The sequence below is a fragment of the Crinia signifera genome, chromosome 1 (genome assembly GCF_055691185.1).
Source record: "Crinia signifera chromosome 1, ASM5569118v1, whole genome shotgun sequence".
NCBI classification, from domain to species: Eukaryota; Metazoa; Chordata; class Amphibia; order Anura; family Myobatrachidae; genus Crinia; species Crinia signifera.
Window position 1 is genome coordinate 430218292 of NC_139217.1, and position 18429 is coordinate 430236720.

The 18429-nt window shown below is 43.6% G+C and overlaps 1 protein-coding gene across 4 annotated transcripts in view; it reads left to right on the top strand.

Annotated features, from left to right (window-relative positions):
* Positions 1–18429, top strand: part of MAST4 (microtubule associated serine/threonine kinase family member 4) — a 510888-nt gene that overhangs the window by 26766 nt on the left and 465693 nt on the right. The gene's annotated exons all lie outside the window — the stretch shown is intronic.

Genomic DNA, 18429 nt, shown 5'->3' on the forward strand with positions numbered 1-18429 from the left:
GAGGCCTTCACTGCTCAATTTGCTATAGAACGGGCACACCGGATCCCGGGCCGCCCCCCAGTGCCGGGTGCCCCCCCACGTACCCTTATAGCCAAACTCTTGCACTTCAAGGACCGAGACACGCTTTTACGTTTGGCAAGGGCTAAACCAGATCTTATGCACAACGGCAAGAAAATATCTACCTTTCCCGACCTTCCGATTGAAGTACAGCGGGACAGGATGAGATTCAAAGATATCAAATCCAGACTCCGTGACCTGGGTGTACAATATTCGATGCTATACCCCTGCAGACTCAGGGTGGTGTCAGATGGGACTACTGTTTTTTTTTCCACCCCGGCGGAAGCAGCCAATTGGTTGAATCAATCAGCCCCTGGAAAACGACAGATATAGATGTGTTGGGATGATAATTTAAGAACGATAAAATTAGAATATGTTTAGGGTATAAAGGTCTAGAGGGGGCTGATATCATCTTATAGCTCACTTCTATACAAATTATCTGTTCTTATTCTGTTTCTTTTGATTATTTTTTTCCTTTCCAGTTGCGGGGGGGATTCTGGGTGGGGGGGAGGGGGGTCAGCCTACAAGGTGGCTTTAGTATGAAAGTCCTAAAAAATGGGGGTGGGCTTGGGGGTTGGGGGAAGGTAGGCCAAGGGTATGGCATACAGGGAGGGGGGAGGAGGGGGGGTGTCTTGTTTTCTTTTCATGTATGTGTATGGGTCGTAGGTGTTTTCTGCTGTTTGTGTATTTTGATTCGTGTGTATTGTAACATGTCTAGTACCGGTCTTTCGCTGCTTATTGGTCCGCAGTTATTTGGTCATCTTTGGGGTTGGTTATCAATAACAAAAGATATGAGCCTAATAGTACTATGGGTATTCGTTTGCTGAGTTGGAATGTAAGGGGCCTGAATGATAAAATAAAAAGGGCAATGGTCCTAAAACAATGCAAAAGCTATGAGGCTGATTTTGTCTGCCTCCAGGAAACGCACCTGGTAGGGGACAAACTCGCCTCACTAAAAAGGCCATGGTTAGGCCCCCTCTATCATGCACCGTTTACAAATATGTCCCGGGGGGTTTCTGTATTGGTTAGGAAATCCTTGCCGTTCACTCCGGGTACATGTAAAATTGACCCTGGGGGTCGATATATATTCTTGGAAGGGGTTCTTGACCATTACAGAATATGCATTTTGACATTATATATTCCCCCTCCTTTCTCCTACTTTGTTATTAAGGAAGCAGTAGAATTCGCGGCGAATTTCCCGGGGGCCTATATAGTCTGTTTGGGGGATTTTAACAAAGTTCTGGACTCCCGGTTGGATAGAATGAAACCTAATGCCAGCTGTGCCATGGAAGGCAGTAAGTTTAGGGACTTTATAAAGGATATTGGGTGGTGGGACCCGTGGCGAGTTAAAAATTCCGATAGGAAACAATATTCCTGCTACTCTGAATCCCACAAAGTTTTCTCCAGAATAGATTTAGTGCTGGTGTCGGAAAATCTTTTGAGCAGGGTCCAACGGGTGGAATATAAACCTCGGGGCATTTCGGACCACTCCCCCGTTATTTTACAGATAGAGTTAAACATGGAAGTGGGATTTAGGTATTGGAAACTGCAGCCCTACTGGTTATTACAATTAAGGGAGCAGGAGGACTTGGGCAGCATATTCGAGGAGTTTTTCCAACAGAACAGAGGGTCGGTTAAGGGGACTATCCTGTGGGATGCCTTCAAGGCTTTCGCCAGAGGTATTTTGATTAAGCATATAGCCTTCATTAAACGGGAATATCGGGATAGGGTACAAGAATTAGAGCATAAATCGGTAGAGTTGGAAGCTAAATACTTAGAAACTGGGACGGATGTTGATAGGGAAGCTTGGTGTAAGGCCCAGAATGAGTGGCGAGATTATTTAGAGGATACCGCTAGCCGTAGAGTGAAAGTAGGAGAGCATAGAAGATATGCAGGTACAGATCGGGCGGGGAAATGGCTGGCCTTGTTGACTAAGCAAGAACATTCATCTAATCATATCACTAAGATTAGGACGGAGGCAGGAACATTGGTTTCTGATACTCCAGAGATAGTGTCTACATTTGTGTCTTATTTTAAGAAGGTATACCAATCCCAATCTAGTACTAGCAGTAACGACATAAAAGAATACTTATCGCGCATGGCCCTTCCGCAATTATCGGGAGAGGCTAGGGAATTCCTGGATGCTCCCATCGGTTTAGAGGAGGTAGTGGCCGCTATTGAGACCCTCCCTAGTAACAAGGCCCCAGGGTTGGATGGGCTCCCAGCGGAATTTTATCGTAAATATGTAAATATTCTCGCCCCCTCCCTGCTTGCACTGTTTGGTGATATGGTGGAAGAGAGAAACTTTCCCCTATCCATGGCAGGTGCATCCATTGTGGTGATTCCCAAAGGGGGGAAGGACCCTTCTCAGGTCGAGTCTTACCGTCCGATCTCTTGAATATCCACAGATGCCAAGATCCTTGCTAGGATCCTGGCTAACCGACTGGGAAAGGTGTTAGATGATATCGTGCACCCAGACCAGACGGGTTTTCGACCAGGAAAATCGACGGCGATCAACCTGAGAAGGGTACATTCATATATTCAGATTGATAATTGCAAGGGGGGATCTGCAGCGCTGGCCTCATTTGATGCCAGTAAGGCCTTTGATGTAATCGAGTGGGAATACCTGTGGGTGGCTTTAAAATTCTTTGGAGTGGGGGAAGGGTTCATCGATTGGATCAGGCTGTTATATCAGCATCCAGAGGCCAGGATATCTATTAACGGTTATTCCTCCCCGCCCTTCCCGCTGGCTAGGGGTACGAGACAGGGGTGTCCACTGTCACCGCTGTTATTCGCGGTGGCGGTGGAGCCCCTGGCCTGTGCCCTGAGGCAGAGGCTGGGAACCAATATCTTAAATGGGGCAAGTATGGTATCCCTTTACGCCGATGACCTGTTGGTAGGTATGGCGCACCCTGAGGAAGATCTCCCGGCCATTTTGGCCGTGATAAGTAAATTTGGGGAACATTCCGGTATCAAAATGAACTGGGAGAAATCAAATTTGATGTACCTGGGGGAAATACCCCCCAGCGGACATCAAGGTTCAAAGATGAAAATTACTAGCAAATTCAACTACCTCGGGGTGCTGGTCTCTAAACGCCCGCAGGACTTTATCGAAGATAACGTAGTCCCCGTAACAAGGGAGATTAGGGATAAATGTCGTAGGTGGGGGGGGCTCCCCTTGACACAACTTGGTAGGATTAATTTAATTAAGATGTCAATACTTCCTAAGCTATTGTATGTCTTTCTCCAATCCCCGGTATATATTAAAGGGAAATATTTTCAAGAGCTAGAAGGCATTTTATCTTCATTTATTTGGAGGAACAAAAGACCCAGGGTTAGGTTAAAAAGCTTGTATAGAGAAAGGGCGGAAGGAGGATTAGCGATGCCTCACTTTAAAATATATTATTGGGCGGCACAACTTACTCATTTATGTTCATGGATACATGCGAATGAATCCACGATAGAAACTCGATTATTAGTGGGATGTTTAGATAAAGGATTTACCCCCCTCCAAATGCTGCTCTCTGGGGCCCCACGGCAAGATCTTCCTCCCATTATCAGTCAGTCCTTATATATATGGACCCAGGTGCGGAGGCTTACTCGGTTCACGCACCTGGATCCAGATACTGCAATTTTCTCGATACCAGCACTAAAAAACTTAATTAGTCAAGGGGGAGATCCCTGGCGGAAATATGGCATATCCACTGTGGGTCAATTTATTCAAGACACCACTGTCCGCCCCTTTTATGAATTACAGCAGGGCCACAATCTCCCCAGCAACATGATATACAGATATCATCAAATAAGGAGCGCTTTAGTGCAGGAACAAAAGTCGACCAGGTTAGTCGTTAGTACCTCTCCATGTAAGAGGTTTATTGCGGACCTGGGACTACGTGGCCGGTTGTCGAAACTTTATAAATTTTTGCACTCACATGCCCAGGACGGAGAGCTTGCTAACCTGCGAGATCGGTGGGTTGAAGATATCCCTCAGGTGGCGGCACTGTCGTGGGGGGATGTGTTGGCGGCACCTAGCCGTGCTACTACTTCAATTAGAATCCAGCAGGTACAGTTTAATATCTTGCATCGTACCTATTTCACCCCGGTGAGAAGTAAAAAATTGGGTATTTCACGGAGTGAAATGTGTCCCAAATGCCAGGTAGGCCAGGGAACTCTGTGGCACCTTTTATGGGACTGCAGGAAGATTCAAATTTTTTGGGATGACATTATTAAGGTCTTGGGGGAAATTGGGGTCCCACAGAGTGTCCTCTCCCCTACAGGCTTAGTCCTGGGGGTATGGGAGCACGGCTCGCAATGTGTGCTGTGGAAACAACTGGTTAGAAATCTATCAGCCATCGCCAAGGTTATAATCGCTAGACATTGGTTGGCCGAATCGGCGCCATCATGGCGGGAGTGGTTGCACTTAGTCAATAGTACTTGCTCACATGAAAGATATGTTTATGCTAGTAGAGGGGCCTACCTTAAATTCCATAAAATATGGGGACTATGGCTTGCGTCAAAATACTATATAAATGGTTGACGGCCGCAGGGTTTTTTTTTTTTTTTTTTTCTCTTTCCCTTCCTTGTTCTTGTTACTTGTCGGGTGAATATGGGAAGCAAATAAGTATTGGATGTATGCTTGAGGATTATTTGAGTTAAATATAGTTGGATCACTATGAGAAGGATCACTATTATGTGGTATTTTTATTGAGCACAAAGCACTTTAAATTTCAACTGTGGCACGAATAATTCAATTTGGAGATTAATGTTCCACTTGTGTCGGAATCTACTTGGGTGGTGAATTTTGAGTATTGTATAAATTATGGATCGTGAAGTATGTTATGTAGAATAAGTTTATTATTAATTATTATTATTAATAAGATGATTGATGGGTAGTTTTGAGTAATGCACAAATTTTGAAATGTCTGAGTATTGTACAAATCACAAATAATAGATTATAGATTATGGAATGGTTTTTATTACTGCGATGGTACGATGCACTAGGAAACTGCACCTAAATTGTGGTATCCACGATGGATTTCACGTATGGCCAGTGCCACCGGCATTGTTAATTAATATTTACTAGACATCAAGAATGTAAAATATAATATACACAGGACTTTTTTTTTTTCTTTTTTTTTCTCCCCTTCTCTCTTGGTCCCTTGCTAGCCTCCCCGAGGTTGCTCGCATGATCCAAAAAGGCGGCATCAAAATGTGGACTAAATGGTTGGCCATGTAGATCGGTACTTTGTTTTTGTGTATTTGTTTTTATGTATGTTGTTATGGACTATGATGTGTGCATGTTTTTCTCTTTTAATGTATAAAAAAAAAAATTAAATAAATAAAGACTCAATTTAAAATAATATATTCATATGAATCATAAAATAGACTTTGCATTAGGCCGATTTTAAACATTGGTAAAGGGCATAGGTCTAGAAAGGGAGGATGGAAAGGAGAGGCAGACTATTGAGAGGTTAGGTGTAGAGCCCAGGTGGTTTACTTCAAGCAATCGGGCTAGGATCATTGGAATGGAGAATGAGTGTTAAAGGACAACAACCACGGGCCCTGAACTTTATCGAAAGACCATGTAGGTCTTATGATAGTAGTGAGATGCCATAAAATATACAGAATAAACACTGTTTATGATAGTTTGATGGAGGCAATATGGGTGGGTGGTTTGGATCGATGCTGGTGGCAACAGAGACTATAGTCCTGATTCAGGCCTGTTCGCTAAGCTGCGTATGTTTTCAGTCTAGCAAACAGGTAAACACCGGCCAAACGGCAGGTGTGAAATTTGCATTTGGAATCTCTTGCTGTCAACTCTCGATATGAGATACAAACAGCTGTCACTATCAGTGAAGCAAGCCATGATTAGGCTGAAAAATAAAAAAAAACATCAGAGAGATAGCAAATACATTAGGTGTGGCCAAATCAACTGTTTGGAACATTCAGCAACACCAGAAGACTCAGAAGACCAAATAAAACAACTGTGGTGGATGATAGAAGAATGACTTTCCTGGTGAATAAAAACCTCTTCACAACAGTTGGCCAGATCATGACATTCTCCAGGAGGTAGGTGTATGTGTGTCAAAGTCAACAATCAAGAGAAGACTTCACAAAAATATAGAGGGTTCACCACAAGATGTAAACCATTGGTGAGCTTCAAAAACAGGAAGACCAGATTACAGTTTGCCAAACAACATCTAAAAAAAGCCTTTACAGTTCTGGAACAACATCCTATGGACAGATGAGCCAAATATCAACTTGTACCAGAGTGATGAGAAGACTATAGAGAAGGAAAAGAACTACTCATGATCCAAAACATACCACCTCATCATTAAAGCATGGTGGTGGCAGTGTCATGGTGTGGGCATGTATGGCTTCCAATGGATCTGGTTCTCTTGTATTTATTGATAATGTGACTGCTGACAAAAGCAGCAGGATGAATTCTGAAGTGTTTGGGGCAAATAATCTGCTCATATGCAGTCAACTGCTTTAATACTTATAAGACGGCACTTCATAGTGCAGATGAACAATGACGCAAAGCATACTTCAAAAGCAACCAGAGTTGTTGTTTTTTTTAAGGCAAATATGTGGAATGTTATGCAATGGCCAAGTCAATCACCTGACCGGAATCCGATTAAAAAAACTTTACGTGTACTAACAGACAAATTTATAGCCTCCTACTGGTATTATTCATTCTGTCTCTGTCTCTGTCTCTGTCTCTGTCTCTGTCTCTCTCTCTCTCTCTCTCTCTCTCTCTCTCTCTCTCTCTCTCTCTCTCTCTCTCTCTCTCTCTCTCTCTCTCTCTCAATTACCGGCGAGTTTTGCTGCCTTTAGTCTTACAAATGTTCTCACAATCTATCAGCTTGCCATTGGCTCAAGGACTACAAATGAAAAGTTTCCAGCAGTAGCTCTGCTGTGGTTTTCTGACGTCATGTGGGACTGGATGCCACAAAGTTTGTTTATAAAGCACCTGTGCATGCACTGTGGCTTGTAATAATAGCTCGTTTTTTGTTCTGTGGCCTGATTGTGGATTGATGAGACCGTTTGAATTTTTAAGTAAATTTAGAATACATGTGATTCCGATGTGCTGGAATGGTCAGGCAGCACGTGGCTGCCTTATGTTCACACAGTTCCTTTAAATCTGCTTGCTTCTCATGGAAACTCCTTCATCAGGTGATCTTGTGGTCAGTACTATGTGGTATATGTAACCTATTATCTCTTATTGTTCACAGATTAGCAGCAGCTGGTCAATGTGTTTTGTGTATTGTGGACAATTCAGACTCTGGTGGATTTTTAAGGGTATTGGTCATTCGGTCGACCAATATTAGGTTGACATGCAATAAGTCGACCACTAAAGGTCGACATGCCTAAGGTTGACATGTTTGAAGGTCAACACAAGCATTAGATAGACAATGGCAAGGTCGACAGTCAAAAGGTAGACATGAGTTTTCACTTTTTTAGTTCCGAGTGTCGACAGTTTATATGGACCCCTTCTAAGTGTACCGTGTCCCCTCACATGGCTCGCTGTGCTCAAAATGCTTCGGGCATGGTGCCTTGCTACACTCTGCACACTTTTGTTCTCCCACCATGCCGTAGTGGGAATACCACCTGTCGGCACAAATACTGCCTGTTGGCGCATGTCAGCTCAAAAAAAAGTGAAAAACCTTTTGACTGTCAACCTTGCCATTGTCTACCTAATGCGTATGTCGACCTTCCAACCATGATGGCCTAATTCATGTGTCGACTCAAGCCTTGTTTATTTAGTGGTCAGCCTAATGTATGTCGACATAACAGGTGTCCACCTAATGACTGTATCCCAATTTTCACTTATAGTGGAGAAGCGCCAAATGGAAGGGCAGGTGGCACGGGGTGTAGCTTATGGACCTGCCCCCCATCTGAGCTTTGGCAAGTGGCTAATAACCCTCCGCCTCTTATAATATGTAACCATCTTCGAGCTCTTGGAGGTTCTTCTTAGCATTTATATTCGTGTCTGTGCTAGTAGCCTTCTGCTGTGATGATCTTTCTGATTTTGTCCAGTGTGTGGCCCTACTACTCTCCATATACTGTTGCCTAATGTATTTATTGCCAGGTACTACCTTTTGCGGTTATCCCATTTGCATTGCGGTGTGTCAGTAATGCTGCTGAATTGTCCTGCTGATTACTTTTAAGTACTTCACTCAGCATACTGTATATCTGCTTTTGTTTGGGTGACCTTTGCTGTCGCCCTGTCATTTCTACACAATTCCGATCCTTTTTACCTTAAAAGTTTGGGGACTACTGATATAGTCACAAGATTTCTGTGTAAGGGCACTTGATTTTCTTTGATTTTACGTCCTGGGGACAGCCACGTACCAGCGAACACAGTGTTTTTTTGGGAACAGGTTTTGCTATAGGTGAAGGTATTTATTCTGTTTTAAAACGCAATTTGTTGAGATTTCTGGACGGAAGGCTAATTTTGTCCTAATTAAGGAAAACCTGGTGGAAATGTTTTTTTGATACATTTAAAAGATATTAAAGTGCGGGGTACAAAAATACACCCCATGACCGAATCAGATGACAGGACAGATAGGCGTGACCATCCCCATGCATCCTTATTGTAACAAGGAATCTCATACACTGGATGGAAATAAAGTTGGGTTCTTTATTTGTAACAGGTAGACCTCATTCCAGGTTATTACAGTGTTGCCTACCTGACCCTCTCCTTCAGGGATAAAATGCTCTGTTCCTGGACTTCATTGGTAATGTATGATTGCCATTACCTGTGGTAAGCTAGTTCATTGATAAGAAAGGTTTATCACCACAGGTGATAGCAATCATACCTTACCAGGGAAGTCCAGGAGCAGAGCATTTTCTCCCTGAAGGAGAGGGTCAGGTAGGCAACCCTGGGTTATTAGCTTGCCAGTTATCCAGATTCAGCATGGTAGGTTTTCCAGCAGGCAACACATAGGTTTCACAATGCTGGTACACTCCAGAGATCCCTAGCATAATCCCCACATTCCCCCAGCCTATTGCCCAGCCACTAGAAGGCATTGGGAACCCTGACCCTCTGTTCTGGACAAACATATAACAGGAAGCCACAGGTGTTGTTAATTGTCAGACAGTGATTCACAATAGATCTTAGGAAAACCCAAACTGCATCTAATCAGTCCTACCGCTGCTGTTCTCAAGCTTGATCCTGTTGTTCCACATTATTTTCATATGGAACAATGCTGCCTCTGCCACGTTGTTTAACTTGAGATTTTATACAAATTCCTTTGCAAAAACAAACACCAATTCTAAATACGTAGTTAACTATCCACAAAACTAGACGCGAAAAAGAGGAAAAAGTGCACAGCATAGGACTTGCACCTGCTAGCCATCACCATGTAGCGCGTAATATGTATGCGCTATATAAGAAACTGTAAATAAATAAATGTAGCGCATATAGGTGTACACACACACATGTACTGGATGAGATCTAAAATCCTTGCAGTATAATAAATGTAGCTGGACAGAACAGCCTGTATAGCCTGTATAGTGTTTTGTAATATAATGGGACCAAATGCCCTGTGTTCCTGGAAACTTTCAGAAAGGGGGATAATTAAACCACTGAGGAAATTACAGCCTGCTTAATAACAAGCCGGATGTATTCTGAAGCTTTCCTCACATGAGAAAACGGTGAAAAGATGGTTAAAGTTCCACCGCGAACATTCATGACACTTTATTTTATCATTTTCTAATTGCCTTCCCTTCCCAATATATTAATATCTGGTCTGGGTCCCTGCTATCTGCTGACTTTTGTCAATGATCTGCTCTCTGTAGCAGGGATCTAGTACAGTGGTTTTAGATAATGGGACACATGTATCAAGCTTTAAAAAGTGATCAAAAGGAGAGTGATAAACAGCAATCCAGTCAGCTCCTAACTGCCATGTCACAGGCTGGGTTTTAAAAATGAAAGGTTGGAGTTGATTGGCTGGTTGTTTTAATCACTGTTGAAGCTTAATACATGTGGCCCAATGTTATGAATTAGGTATATTTTCTATTTAAATCATACCTGCCACCAGGGCCCTTTTTAGTGCAGGTGAGAAGTGCACTCACATGGGGCACTAAAGGCAGCCATAAGTGCTTAGATCCGTGTTTGGGACTCTGGCTGTGTGTGCATACAGATGTGTATACATAAAATAAAATCAACCTGGTTCTCCTTCTAGCACCTGCACATTTTTAAATGCTTGCAGTTCCTCTTATCTGACTGGGGTGTCACTCTCTGCGGTGCTGCTCCTATTTGAAATAATACTCCCATCTTATACCCCTTTCCCACTGCAGGCTTTACACGGTAAAATGCCGTTTTTTTAGCCTTTTTAAACGGCTAGAGCTGCAGTGGGAAAGCTCCAGGTTGCTTTACACGGTTAACAAATACCGGTATTTGTTAACCGGGTAAAAAGCAGTGTTTTTACCGTGTAAAAGCCGTTTTTTCGGCAGTGGGAAAGGGGTAGCCCTTTACCCGTTAAAAAAAAAACGGCATGGGGTCCCCCCCCACTGCTGTAACCAGCACCAGGCTGAAGGAGCCGGGGCTGGTATTAAAAAAATCAGGAAACCCGACAAATAGGGGTTCCCTGATTTTTTACAACCAGCCCCAGGCTCCAGGTCCGGGGCTGGTTCCCAAAATACGGGGGACAAAATGACTAGGGGTCCCCCGTATTTTAAGAACCAGCCCCAGGCACAACCAGCCAGCAGGGTAATGCCACAGCCGGGGGACACTTATGATATAAGTTCCCGCGGCCAAAGCATTAACCCTACCGACCAGTCAGCCTGGCAAGGCGGCCAATAGCGGCATTCGAGGACGGATCCGCACGATGTAAACACACCGTGCGGCTCTCTGCCTGTCCGCTTGGTTCGGGTGTTCGGTTTGTTTTTTTTGCAAAGACCTTACCTGGACTACGTCGCGCTGGGACAGGTGAGTATGGTTTCCTTCCACAGCTTCCCAAATGGATTTCTTCGGACTCCGGACCGCCGACGCCGTCGCCGACAGGGATGCCGACAGGGATGCCGACATGGATACCGACACGGACCAGGACATCAGGACCAGGGCTACCTACGGGCTCAAGATAGGTAAGTATCAGTATGTATGTGTTATGTATGTATTAAACATTTATTTTTCACGTGTGTCAGTGTGTTTATTTAACTCTTTCTTTTACTGTGGAACTACAAGACCCAGCGGGCCCTTTAATGCCCCGCAGGCTGGGACTTGTGGTTCTCCAAGTCCCAGCTTGCGGGGGAGGCTTGCTGGGACTCATAGTTCACCAGTAAAAGACAATGTTTTTTATTCTATTTTTTACACCATACCATCAGTTTGATGCCCACCGCCCAGGGGCATCGAGGACAGCACCAGGCTTCAGCCTGGTCAGGTAAGTCCTGGAGGGGGGGGACCCCTTTATTGGGGGGGTCCCCACTCCCCCAGGGCCCCTGGCCAGGCTGACTGGTCGGTAGGGTTAATGCTTTGGCCGCGGGAACTTATATCATAAGTGTCCCCCGGCTGTGGCATTACCCTGCTGGCTGGTTGTGCCTTAGGCTGGTTCTTAAAATACGGGGGACCCCTAGTCATTTTGTCCCCCGTATTTTGGGAACCAGCCCCAGACCTGGAGCCTGGGGCTGGTTGTAAAAAATCAGGAATCCCCTATTTGTCGGGTTTCCTGATTTTTTTATTACCAGCCCCGGCTCTTTCAGCCTGGTGCTGGTTACGGCAGTGGGGGGGACCCCACGCCGTTTTTTTTTTTTTAAATTCTCCCCCCCCTATCTTTACACTGCTTAAACGGGTTTTTAACCCCTTCACGACATTGCCTTTTAAGGTAATTTTTTTTTTTTTTTCCTCCTTGCGTTCAAATAAGCGTAACTTTTTTAATTTTCCGGCTATATAGACACATGAGGGCTTTTTTTTTGCGGGACAAGTTGTACTTTGTAATGGTACCATTTACTATACCGTATAATATTCTGGGGAATCAGGAAATAATTCAATGTGGGGTAAAAAAAAAAAAAAAACGCCATTGCACAATTTTGCGCTGGTTACGGTTTTTTTGGAGTTCATAGTTCGTTTAAAATGATGGGTTATCTTTATTCTATGGGTCGTTACGATTCTGGTGATACCAAACTTATATAGTTTTCGTTATGTTTTACCACTAAAAAAAAAATCGCAACTTTTACGGTTTTTCTAATTTGCGTTGCGTCGCCATGTTCTGCGGCTTATAACTTTTTTATTTTTCCACCTACGGACCTGGGTGAGGGCTCATTTTTTTGCGGGCTGAAGTGTACTTTTTAATTAATACCATTATGGGATATGGGCGACTTTCTGATCTCTTTTAGTTATTTTTTTTTGGGTACGCGATGCGACCAAAAAACGTAGTTTTGGCGTTGGGGATTATTTTCCGTTTACGCCTTTAACCGTGCGGGATAACTAATGTTATATTTTAATAGATCGGACTTTTAGGAACGCGGCGATACCAAATATGTTTATTTTTTTAATTTTTTATTTATTTTTATTTGGGAAATGGGGAAAGGGGGGTGATTTGAACTTTTAATATTTTTTTTTTTTTTTTTATTTTTAAACTTTATTTTTTTTTTTTTTTTACTTTTACTACAAGGCCCCCTAGTGTACTTGACCACTAGGGGGCGCGATCGCCTGTACTAGGTTCAGCCATAGAGCTCTATGGCTGAACGTAGTGATTTTATGCACTTCCTATTACATCCTGCCTGAGGCAGGATGTAATAGGTATGCATACACGGCCAGCACAGGGGTCTACATTAGACCCCTGGCTACCATGGCAACCGATCGGCACCCTCCGATCTCGCTGCGGGGGGCCCCGATCGGCGCCGGAGGGGGGCGCCCCCCCTCCGATCAGCTATTTAAGCACTGCGGGCGCTTTGCCCGCGGTGCTTAAAGGGTTAAACGGCCACGATCGGCGAACTCGCCGCTCGTGGCCGTGAGAGCAGGGACCTGGCTGTAATATACAGCCATTACCTGCTCTCTTTCAAGCCAGCTCACTCCGTGAGCTGGCTTGATTCCCCCGCAACCGACATATGACGTATATATACGTCATATGTCGTGAAGGGGTTAAACGGGTAAGTGTGAATGTGACAAAAACAGCTTTTAAACGGTAATTTACCGTTTAAAAGCTGCAGTGGGAAAGAGTCTTTATGGCTCTTACCCGTTTAAAGACCCGTTTAAAAAAAACGGGTCATTACCCGTGTAGGCAGTGGGAAAGCAGCATTAGTAAATAAACTACGTAATGTCTAGAAACAGCCCTGTCCGCCATCTACGTGCCAAGTGGAACATTGGAATGATCAAACATTTAGGGAACCTGTTATGATGATCTGGTCCTCAGTGTTGACTTTGCATTTGCATAATTCCAGTTTAAAAGTGTTGCAGACTGAACTGTACACGGACACCTGTATTGCTGGTTACCATGGTACTTTATTACTCATCAACTGTTAATCAGCAATTTATTTGGGCCAATGCATGTTGTAATTAAATGAAATAATTGGCCAGTGCAATTACAGCATGTATTATCACCTTCATTTTAGCACCCAATTTCCTTAAATCATTTTTTTTATTCAAAACTTCCTTTCAAAGTCTACCACATACGTCCATCAACCATAACATTAAAAACAGTGACCGGCAAAGGGAATAACATTCATTGTCTCATTCCAATGACATCTGTCAAGGGATGGCGTATAGTTTGCAGCAAGCAACAGCCGGTTCTTGAAGTTTTATGTTGTGGAAGCAGTAAGACCAAGGGCAAAATTGTGAGGCCTAGTTGGGTGGGTTAGAGCATGTCCAAAACTGTAGGCCTTGTTGGGTTCTCCTGGCATGCAGTGTTTAGTATATGCTAAAAGGAATGACAACTAGTGATCCAGTGACAGTCATGGGTATGCAAGGCTGGTTTGATAACACAAAAAAGCTACTGTAGCACAGATTGCTGAAAAAGTTAATTCTGGCTATGATAGAAAGGCGCCATGACAGAATGCTACATTACAATAGGCCGGTCATAGTGATACCGAAATCATGTACAATTGGCACATGAGTGTCAGAACCTGACGATGGATAAATAAAAGGTGGATTTTCTTATGAATCACATTTTCTTTTACTTCAAATAGACAGCCGAGTGTGTGAGTCGCTTACTTAGGGAAGCAATGGCACCAGGATGCGCTATGGGAAGGAGGCAAGCAGGGCAATGCGTCCTACCATACTGCATAAATTGGCCAAGAATGGGTTGAAGAACATGAAAAAGCGTTCAAGGTGTTGACTTCACCTCCAAATCCCCCAGATCTCAATATGATCGAGCATATATTCATTATGAAAAGTACCCATGAAACGGACCTATTCTGAGATATATAATTTTATAGTCATCTATTAAGCTGTTGGGATTCTATTTTAGTTTTTTCAGGTTATTTGTCACCTGTGAAGTAGTTTGGTAACATTATACAAGTGTATTTGTAGCCTAACGCGCTCCTTAAGTCATTTCATGTGTATATAATAATCTCTTTAGCCCTTTCGATAAAATCTACATACAAACTTTTAATTGATCTTTTTAAGACCGTTCCAAATCCTTTTCAAAGTCATTTGCACAAATGAACATTGATTACCCTTGTATTGCCTCTTATCTAATTCAGTGGGTTTAGAAAGAAATTACCTCCTGTTTCTGTGTGGTATGGAATTATAGATTGTGAACTCCATCGGGGCAAGGGCTGATTAGAGCAAATATTCCCCGTATGTAGGCGCTATAGAATGGATTGAAGAAATCTCCCGCTCATCCATTTGATATTGTAACCCGTTTCACATAAGACAGCGGATTATATGTTTGAGGTGGCCTGTTCCTGACCGCGTCTCACACCTTTCTACAGAATGTCTTGTCCTTTATAAATGATATGACAGTTCATGTGCTCAGAATGCTATATTTACTCTGACAGCTCAGTTATAGTGTAAAAGATTTTATGAGAGGTTTTTGCCATTTCTTTCTTTGTTTCCTCGCCGATATGTCTATCTTTTAGCTTTACAACTGGAGTATTTCTTGATCGTAATCCTTTGTTTGGCCTTTGGAATGTCAGATTCCAGATTGTTGTGCAGAACTGAAAACTAGAAAATGCTTCAAAAGGTAAAATACTGTTGGTAGGGTAGTAAAAAGTCTGTTCAAGCTCTGAAATGGTCTTCTATACAAATGTAAATAATCTGTCTGACTGCTAACGAGGATCATTAGTGGCATTACTCTAGAGGGGTTGTGATCATTTGGTCTACAGCATTATGGTAGACAGTCATTAGGTCGACATGGGAAAAGGTCGACATGGGAAAAGGTCGACATGGTTCTAGGTGGAAAGGTCATTAGATTGACAGGTCGTTAGTTCGACATTGTCTAGGTCGACAGTCAAAATGTCGACATGGGTTTTTCACTGAATGTCAACACAGTTGACATGGACACAGTTTAAAGTGCACCGCATCCCCTCACATCGCAATGCCTCGGGCATGGTGCCTCGCTACGCTCGGCGCACTATTTTATTCTCCCACCACGCCCTAGTGTCAGCTCAAAAAAACAGTGGAAAACCCCATGTCGACCTTTTGAATGTTGACCTAGACAATGTCGAACTAATGACCTGTCAAACTAATGACCTTTCGACCTAGAACCATGTTGGCTTTTCCCATGTCGACCTAATGGTGTTGACCTAATGACTGTCGACCATAATGCTGTAGACCAAATGACCGCATCCCCTTTAGAGAATAAGCCAACCTGTATTACCCCTTTTACTCAAAAATCCTGGGTCGGGATTTAAAATTTACTTTTTATCCAGCTCACAAAGATGAGGTCACAAAGGGAACAAGGCTAATGTGGTACTTGGCTGAAGAACCTACATGATGTTACTGGAGTGTATATACTGAATTAGAAATAATCATTTCTACATAATCCTCATTTAGAAAGCACAATGATCTCACAGTAGACTATGGGCAGTATTCAATGTTCTATAAGCACATGAATAAAAATCACATGCCCCTTCACAGAAAAAAAATCCTGATTTTTTGACACCAAAATTAAATACAAAACCCTTTTAGATTAAAAGTTCACATTCCAGCTCTCCATCAAAAGATGGAGAATTTCTACACGGAGAGAGACGGCGAAAATCACTTAGAAAGACGGAGAACATTTCACATTGAATAGGGTTGCTCGCTTTTGGAGAGCAAAATGCCCCGTCCAAGGCGAAAAAAGCACAAATTCTCCACAAAACACGGAGAACTTTTCTCATTGAATACTGCCCTATATGATACAATTCCAATTCATTAGACTTTATAGCACTTAATTGTACCTAAAAACATTAGCCACTAATGGTACCAGAACCAGTTGAATTCCATTGTCAGAAAAAGAATGTTAATTGGCTGTGACATTTTGAAATGTGTTAGTTTACCAATCACCCAGCGGCATGTCCTAAAGGTGGCCATACACTAGTACGATTTGGACCTACTCTACATGATTTTGATGCATCGGTCCAATAAATTATGTGAAAAGTGTCAAATCATATGCCATTTACTTACGAATACGATCCACAATTCCACAAGCATTGGAACCGCAGATAGTCACTGCTCCACCAAGAATACATCATATATCGCGGCAGTGAATGGGAACGCATGTGATACTTTTTAATTGGTCATTTTGCATACAATGTATCACATGCGATCTAGCCGCTGGAGAGCCCGGCGGCGAGTTGCTGAGGTATCGCATGTGAAGCTGCATGTGATATCTCGGTATAGTGTATTGGGGCCTTAAGACACATTTTATAGAAACTATGAATATTTTGGTTCAATTTAGTTAGCTTGCAGAGTTCACTGTTTTGTCGTAAATCGCATCACCATTTCTCCTGGCCATCCACTTCAGCCAGGGAGCAGGTGACACTGCGCGACTGGCCAACTCTTTCTCAAGGCTGTGAAAGCCCCCAAATATAGTGCTCTAGTGGGTTTTTTTTTGACAGTTCTAAATTATTTTTTATTGAGGTGTTTTATACAGAGTACTTGTACTGAAGGATTGTCTAAGTGAGCGTGATATGTGTGATAGAATTGAGTGGGCACTTGTACAAGATGTCATCAGTGGTGTGGTTAAAAAATGTAATTGCAAATACGAAGAGGAATGTTTTTGTGGTACTTGTTTCCTATCTGGGCGCCCAGGTTTTCTACGTACGGCACCGTAATGAAATCGGATCGCATCGCATCGGATTCGGTACTCGATGATGTACGATGGTATACGATGCGATGCGATCCGATTCGATTTCTCATAGGAAACAATGTGAAATGGCTCAATTTAGCCAAATTATCATAGGAACAATAGTAAATGGGCCAAAAACACCCCTGAACATTGAAATGTCCCCCCAAAAGTAGTTGACGCCACCCCGCCATCAACGTGAACCCGAAGCCTGGGGAACGCCGCGAGCCCGCGAGGGGCGGCGGTACGCGTCCTCCGACCTTTTCATGCCCTACTATCCACTATAGTGGATAGTAGAATAGAATTGGAGTGAGAATAGAATAGTGTGGCGAGCGCAGCGAGCCACTGAGCCCGAAGCGTGGCGAGCGGACGCGGATACCTTCACAGGTAAACGCGTCCCTTCGCGGGCTTCCCAGGTGTCCATGGCGACGCGGACACCTGGGAAGCCCGCGAAGGGACGCGTTTACCTGTGAAGGTATCCGCGTCCCCTCGCGGGGCTCACTGCGCTCGCCACGCTTCGGGCTCAGTGGCTCGCTGCGCTCGCCACACTATTCTTTTCTCACTCCACGCCCTAGTGGATAGTAGGGCATGAAAAGGTCGGAGGACGCGTACCGCCGCCCCTCGCGGGCTCGCTGCGCTCGCCGCGCTTCGGGTTCACGTTGATGGCGGGGTGGCGTCAACTACTTTTGGGGGGACATTCCACTGCTCTGTGGGTTTTTTTGGGGTTTCTGGCCCATTTACCATTCTTCCCTATGCTGATTTGGGTAAATTGATCCATTTAACATTGTTTCCTATGGGAAATCGAATCGCATCGCATCGTTCAATATCGTGTATGTGTATTTGTGGTATCCGATGCGATCCGATTTTTATACGGAGAATAGCATGGTGCGCAATTAACTTAGCGGGCGCCCAGATAGGAAACAAGTACCGTTTTTGTTTAATTTACATAGAGAAAAGAGGACCTTTTTTGTCATCTCCACAAAATCTATGCACTCCCTATGAAGTAACTGTTAGGGTTTGCAGAACATCTTCCCAATATCTGATGCGGTCCAAACAATTGCAACTGCAAAAGCAGCCTCCTTAATGCAAAGCACTATGTAACTATTGGCCTTATTCTAGTTCACTCTTTCTGACAAAATCCTTCTTAGATGGACAAAAC